General features: G+C 46.6%; 1 long non-coding RNA gene across 1 annotated transcript; it reads left to right on the forward strand.

Annotated features, from left to right (window-relative positions):
* The first annotated feature begins 3,140 nt into the window (after window positions 1-3,140).
* On the forward strand, window positions 3,141-4,200 carry LOC108584314. Its single transcript, XR_001899315.3, has 2 exons — window positions 3,141-3,934; window positions 4,047-4,200. It is a non-coding gene; the product is annotated as an uncharacterized LOC108584314 (long non-coding RNA).
* Window positions 4,201-6,418: the final 2,218 nt, after the last annotated feature.

Here is a 6,418-nt window from a genome sequence, read left to right on the forward strand (position 1 = left end):
AGGTTAATTTGCTACTAAATAAAGAATATATTGGCCAGGTGCAGTGGTTCACAACCGTAATCCCAGCACTTTGGGAGGCTGAGGCGGGTGGATCATGAGGTCAGGAGATTGAGACCATCCTGGCTAACAAGGAGAAACCCCATCTCTACTAAAAATATAAAAAAATTAGCTGGGTGTGGTGGTGGGCACCTGTAGTCCCAGCTACTCGGGAGGCTGAGGCAGGAGAATCGCTTGAACCTGGGAGGCAGAGCCTGCAGTGGGCTGAGATCGCAACACTGTACTCCAACCTGGATGATAGAGCAACACTTCATCTCAAAAAAAAAAAAAAAAGAAAAAAGAAAAAAAGAGAATGTTTTAATCACTGGGGTGCAGCCTAAGTGTAGAGTGTTGTAAAGTCACTGTGTGTGCAGCCATGTCCCCAGGCCTTCACATCCGCCCACCACTCACTCGCTGACCCACCCAGAGCAACTTCCAGCCCTGCGAGCTCCACTCATGGTAACAGCCCCACACAGGCATCCCGCTGTTTATCTTTCATACGTGTTTTTACTGTACCTTTTCTGTGTAGATGTATTTAGACGCACAAATACTCACCGCTGTGTGACGGTGCCTACAGTGTTCGGTGTGGTACCATGCTGTCCAGGTTTGTGGTCTGGGAGCCAAGGACTACAGCATCCGGCCCAGGTGTGCAGAGACCGTCTCATCCAGGTGTCCAGGTGCATGTGTAAGAGCACTTTAGGAAGTTTGCATGACAACGAAATCACCTAATGATGCCTTTCTCAGAACGTATCTCCATCGTTAAGTAATGTAGGACTGTATTCCATTTTGGGGGGCACCTGCCCTGCCCCCAACACCAGGAGGGAGGAATGTGAGGGTTCAGAGCAGCCTGGAAAGGGTCTTAGGGTCATTTCATCTTCTCCTTCAGCCCCCCAGGCTGCATCCACTGCCTTTAGAAAACCCCAGACCAGAGGCCTCTATTCCCTGTGCTGGGGCAGCCGTGCCTGCAAATCTGGGCTCCCTCTTCAGAAACTGAGTTTATGTCGGCAGAGATTTCCTCAACATGTGCAGGGAATGCAATGGGAAGAAGAAGAGGACAGGGTGGGCGAGGACCCGGAGGTCTTTCCTCGGGCCGAACGCTCTTCCTGACACCCCTGGGCAGCCTGCAGGGAGCGCATCTTGCTTGTGAGGACAGATGAGCAGTTGCCTCCCTTAGGATCAGCCTCCCTGGCGGCCGATGCTTGGGCAGGTGCTGGGGCCCGTCTTCCCCTGGCTGAGGTCTCGCTCCACTCAGAGGCAGCCTCATTTGCTCCGATGTGGCTGCTTTTGAGGTTAGGGAGCAGTCTACCCCGTCCTCGCCAGCTTTCTTGAGATACAATTCACACAGTGCACAACTTAGCAGTTTCAGGTGTACAATTCAGTGGTTTCTAGAACATTCACAGAGTTATGCAGCCTTCACCGCAATCACCTTTTGAGCACTTTCACACCCCCTATAGAAACCCTGAGCCCATTCACAGTTCCTCCCAATCTCTGCAACCTTCCTGCTGCTCCACTCCAGCCCGTGGCCCAGTCATCCACCTGTCTCTCTGGATCTGCCCGTTCTGGGCATTGCATGGAAGGGAACCATGTGCTGTGTGGTGGCCCACTCATCCACCTCCTGTCTCTGTGGATCTGCCCGTTCTGGGCATTGCAGGGAAGGGAACCACGCGCTGAGTGACTTTCTGTGTCTGGTTCCATCACTGTGCATCAAGTTTTCAGCGCTCCCCAGCACTGGAGGCTGTGCTAGAGCTTCCTGCACAACTGCTTTCGGGAATACAGCTTTGATGGTGGTTCAAGGCCCTGGAGATTCTCTGAAGGGGCCCCTGGAGGAGGGGCCGGGCCTAGTGAGATCACAGTGTGGAGTGCTCCCTGGCGTCTTGGGGTGGGTTAGGCCTATGGCCCCAGGTGCGTGGCCCAAGACATGTGGTGTCATCCCCCCCAATATGCTAACACCGATAGCATTTACCTGATTTGGAGCCTCGGGAGGGATAAAAGTGACAAGACTGGGAGAGTGTGGACAGGAGGGAGGAGAGGCCAGGTTGTGAGCCAGTCAGATATAGATGTGCAGATGAAAGGCAGGACTCAGATGCTCAAAAATAAATAAATGCATAAAAGAATCGACTCCCTTTCCCAGCTGCGTGCTGTTTGCCTAGTGGAGCCAACAAGGCAGGATGCAGCATCTTTTCGAGGCCCGGAACCTGCTCCCTCCGCTCCCGCTCCAATCTTGAAGAATTCTCCATTCTCCTGAGCCTGAAACAACTTAGTACCCTTCCACTGGTTAAGTCTTGAACTGTGTGATGGACATTAAGCACTTTGGAAGGCAACGGGAGGTGCGGGACTAGAAGAAAGGAAGTAACAAAGGATGCATGAAAAGTAACGTTAAGGCACAAGGGGCATGACACAGCAGTCCTGCAGCCATGGATCCACTTGCCACCCCCTTCTCCAGCCTCTCAGGTAGCACTGAGTGACCAGTCCCAGTGAACCAGGAAGGCCAGGAACCTTGGGTGCAGAGAGGAAACATCACACATGGGGAGAGAGATGGTGGGGCGAGGAAGCAAAATGCCTTACCAGGACCGGCCTCTGAGGAGCCCGTGGACCAGGCAAAGATCACTGTCAACAAATGAAATAAATGCGAGAGGGGTCGTCAGCAGCAAAGCCACACCTAACAAAAGGGCAGGTCTGAGCTCTCTCGGCCCAAGGTGTTAGAGTTTGGGGCACCCGTTTAAGAAAAATAATACAAACCCTAATTGCAAAATCACATATGGAGTGAATCTTCACTTAGAACAAGAAGAGAATACAACAAAATACAAGTTCTTAAAAGTTGACAAATGCAGCAGACACTGCAGCATTTTACAAACTGAGACTTCCTACTCGGCAGCACACCTTCCTGATACTTCTTCCTGCACTTCCCGCCCTCTTCGTATGACAGTTTTGTAAAATCGGTTCTTCACATCTGGTGTCTATGGATTATACAGATTGGTTTTCTTTATATCCCTCCGATCTGCTGCCTTTGTTTCTCGTTTAAGAAGATCCTTACAATTTTCTTTTTCTCTTCCGTTGTTATTTTAATTGTCTTTCGTTTTGGGTGCTGTGATTCTGCATTATTGAGACGCTCAGAGTTTTTATTTGCTGTGGTGTAGAAGGGCAATGCTTTCAAAATGCATTTTGAAACTCCAACCTCCCATTTTTCATTATGTTTCTGTATTCCAGCGGGATCATTGCTTCCCACTGTATTCTAATTGTACGACGGTCAACATGAAATTTACAGGAAACAGAGGCACAGGTAAGAGTAGGTTGAGAGAACATTAAAGTTGCCACTCTGCTTCCCTGAGCAACTTAACTGAGTATCAAACGTCTTACTGACTTCTTCGTGAGTGCGTTTATAATTTTTGTCACTGGAGCACTTGCGTCTTCAAGCTGTGTCACTGCGTTGGTGGCCATTTTTCCTGCCATTTTGTTGGGAATGGGCAGAATGAGTCAAGACCAGAAGCACCCAGTGTGCTATGACGTCACAAGAGGCGTCAGAACGGCTGAGAGGGCGGCTCCCCACGGGCCCACACGGTCCGGAGGCAGGCCACAGTGGCAGGGATTCTGATGCGTTCTCGTTCTCACAATTTATGACATCGTGAGAAGAGTGTGGGCTGCATTTCAGTGTTCACACACTGCCTGGGAAAGTGTGTTCCACCAGGAGGACACAGGCATGTTCACTGGGCGTTTAGAGCAACCACGTGCTCTTCACGTGGCTTATGACTGGAAGAACTTCCCATAGACTAGCTCCTGCCCCTGACACTCGAAACCCTGTTTCTCCTCCGCTGCTGCGTATGTTGGGAACATTCACCAAGGGAATGTCTCAGATTCCAGAGGCTCGTTCACACAGCTGCGGAACCTCCGGCCCTGAGAGGTATTTCTGGAAGCCATTTCTATACCTGGATGGGTAGCAGTACCCAGCCCCACACTCAGCTGGCTGTGAATCACAATACCTATCCCATTAACCCAAATTACCGCATTTCCAGCTCAACTTTGCCTCAGCTGGACCCAGGGTATTGTGGTGAATCCAGCACCACAGAACATGAAGGCAAATGTGATAGAGAAAGACGGCAACTCAAATGCATTGTGATTAATGCATCTTTCTTTTGCAAATCTTATAAAAATATAACTGTGTCAAAACATTACGAGGGCTCCTTCCCCGGTTTTGCTGCCACTCCCACTGTGGGTAAAGGCCACCTGATGCCGAGTGTCCACCTCCCGCTGCCCACCACATACCCCTCCTGTGCTTTCTCTGTCATTTCCCTCCTCCGTCTCTTCATTTTCCCACTGAGAAGAACGTGCCATGAGGTGTCTGAGAAGGGCAGAGGACCCACAAAACTGCACCAGGAGAAGCATAGAGTGGCAGTGCTTCCGCAGCTGGATTTTGCACACACGTCAATTCAGGTTTAACAGAATTTCGGTAAGATTTCTATTTGGAAACTTTAAAAAATGAATCCAACATACGCTTTAATGACAAATAAGTGACAATAACCAAAAAAGAAAATTCAAAAAGTGGAGATGGTGGGTGAAATAGTTGGGATACTAATGCCACCAAAATCTCTCGTAAAAAACAAAGACAAATCAAAGACTGGTCCTGCACTCAATAACTATTAACTGAGCTAAAAATATATTCAAGGGACAGAATTAACAGAACTCAATCACATCACGGGATATATACAAATGGATTCTATAGTACAAATGAAAGAAATGCATATGCAATAAGTTGTTGGGAAAATTCACCAAGGGAATGTCTCACAAATCCACCGGTGTGGTGGAACCAGAGCCAACAGTGCACCTCCCCTCCCTGCTCCACCATCAGCCAAAGCTTGGGAATTGGCCATCTGGGAGTATTTACACCACAGAAAGCAGCAAATGTTACACATCAAGGTTGTGTGGGGTTTCCCCCCTAGAGACAGTTGTTAACAATTGCCATCACACTACTGGCTGATATACACAAACTTAATTTCAGACTAAGTGAAATTTAAGTGTCAACAGTAAGAACTTTAATGAGCTGGAAAGACATAAATAGGTATTTAACCAAGCTCTATGTGAAAGCAATGGAAGGGCACTCGGAGTGCAGGATCCACTGATTTCTCACACCTGGGAATTAACAATGCATGGACATAAAATAGGAAACACAAAATTCAAACTACGTGACACACTGAGAAAACGATATAGATGAAGATACATGGTTCACATTTACATCAATAAGTAATATACAACATCGTATTAGAAAATGAACAAAGAAAAGGTAAACCAGAAAGAAATGAAAAATAAAGAATAAATATCAAAAAATATTCCACCTCAGTAACAATAAAAGAAATGAACATGAGGTGCTGATGTAACATGATTTTCGAATCCAGTGGAAGATACTCTGAAATGCTCCTATTCAATACTGGCGTGAGTAAAATTAAACTGATGCTTATAGAGGGCAGATAGAGAAATCCCGCAGCTGAGCAATTCAGCAACATGTCTGAATAGTGTTTTACTTTTTGCTCCAATAGTTAGGAATCTATACTAAGGGAAAGTCACTAGCTACACAAATACATAAGTAGAAGATATTTACCATAGCATTGCTTATAATAACGATTAACACAACGTGATTTAAATGACAGACAATAGAAATACACTTAAATAGGCCGGGCGCGGTGGCTCATGCCTGTAATCCCCGCACGCTGGGAGGCTGAGGCCGGCAGATCATCTGAGGTCAGGAGTTCGAGACCAGCCTGGCTGACATGGAGAAACCGTGTCTCTATTAAAAATACAAAAATTAGCCAGGCGTGGTGGTGGGTGCCTATAATCCCAGCTACTCAGGAGGCTGAGGCAGGAGAATCACTTGAACCAGGGAGGCAGAGGTTGCAGTGAGCTGAGATCATACCCCTGCACTCCAGCCTGGGTGACAAAAGCAAAACTTGGTCAAAAAAAAAAAAAAAAGAAAAAGTAAAAGAAATACCCTTAAATAAATTACGGTGCTTGCATGGTTGAAATACTACATTGCCATAAATGTTGCTTTTCAACTTGTAATAATGCATAGGAGAAAATTTGTGATGTAATTTAAGTTTTAATAAAACACAATAATATATGTCTCTTTAGTCACATTACACAAACATACACAAAAGGCACACAGAAGAAGAGATCACGTCAAAATTATGCTAACAATGTTAACCACCTCTGGATTAGAGATTTGAGGTGATGTGCCTTTTCTTTGTAAAATTGCATTATCAACGTGTCAGTACAGTCCTAATACAGAAGTTCTTATACATGGGACAAAAGACCAACTTGAGAATCTGACTATGGTTCTAGGCCAGTGCTGTCTAATAGAAAATAATGCAAGTCATATATGCAATTTTAGATTTTC

The sequence above is a fragment of the Papio anubis genome, chromosome 4 (assembly GCF_008728515.1).
Source record: "Papio anubis isolate 15944 chromosome 4, Panubis1.0, whole genome shotgun sequence".
In the NCBI taxonomy this organism is placed as follows: Eukaryota; Metazoa; Chordata; class Mammalia; order Primates; family Cercopithecidae; genus Papio; species Papio anubis.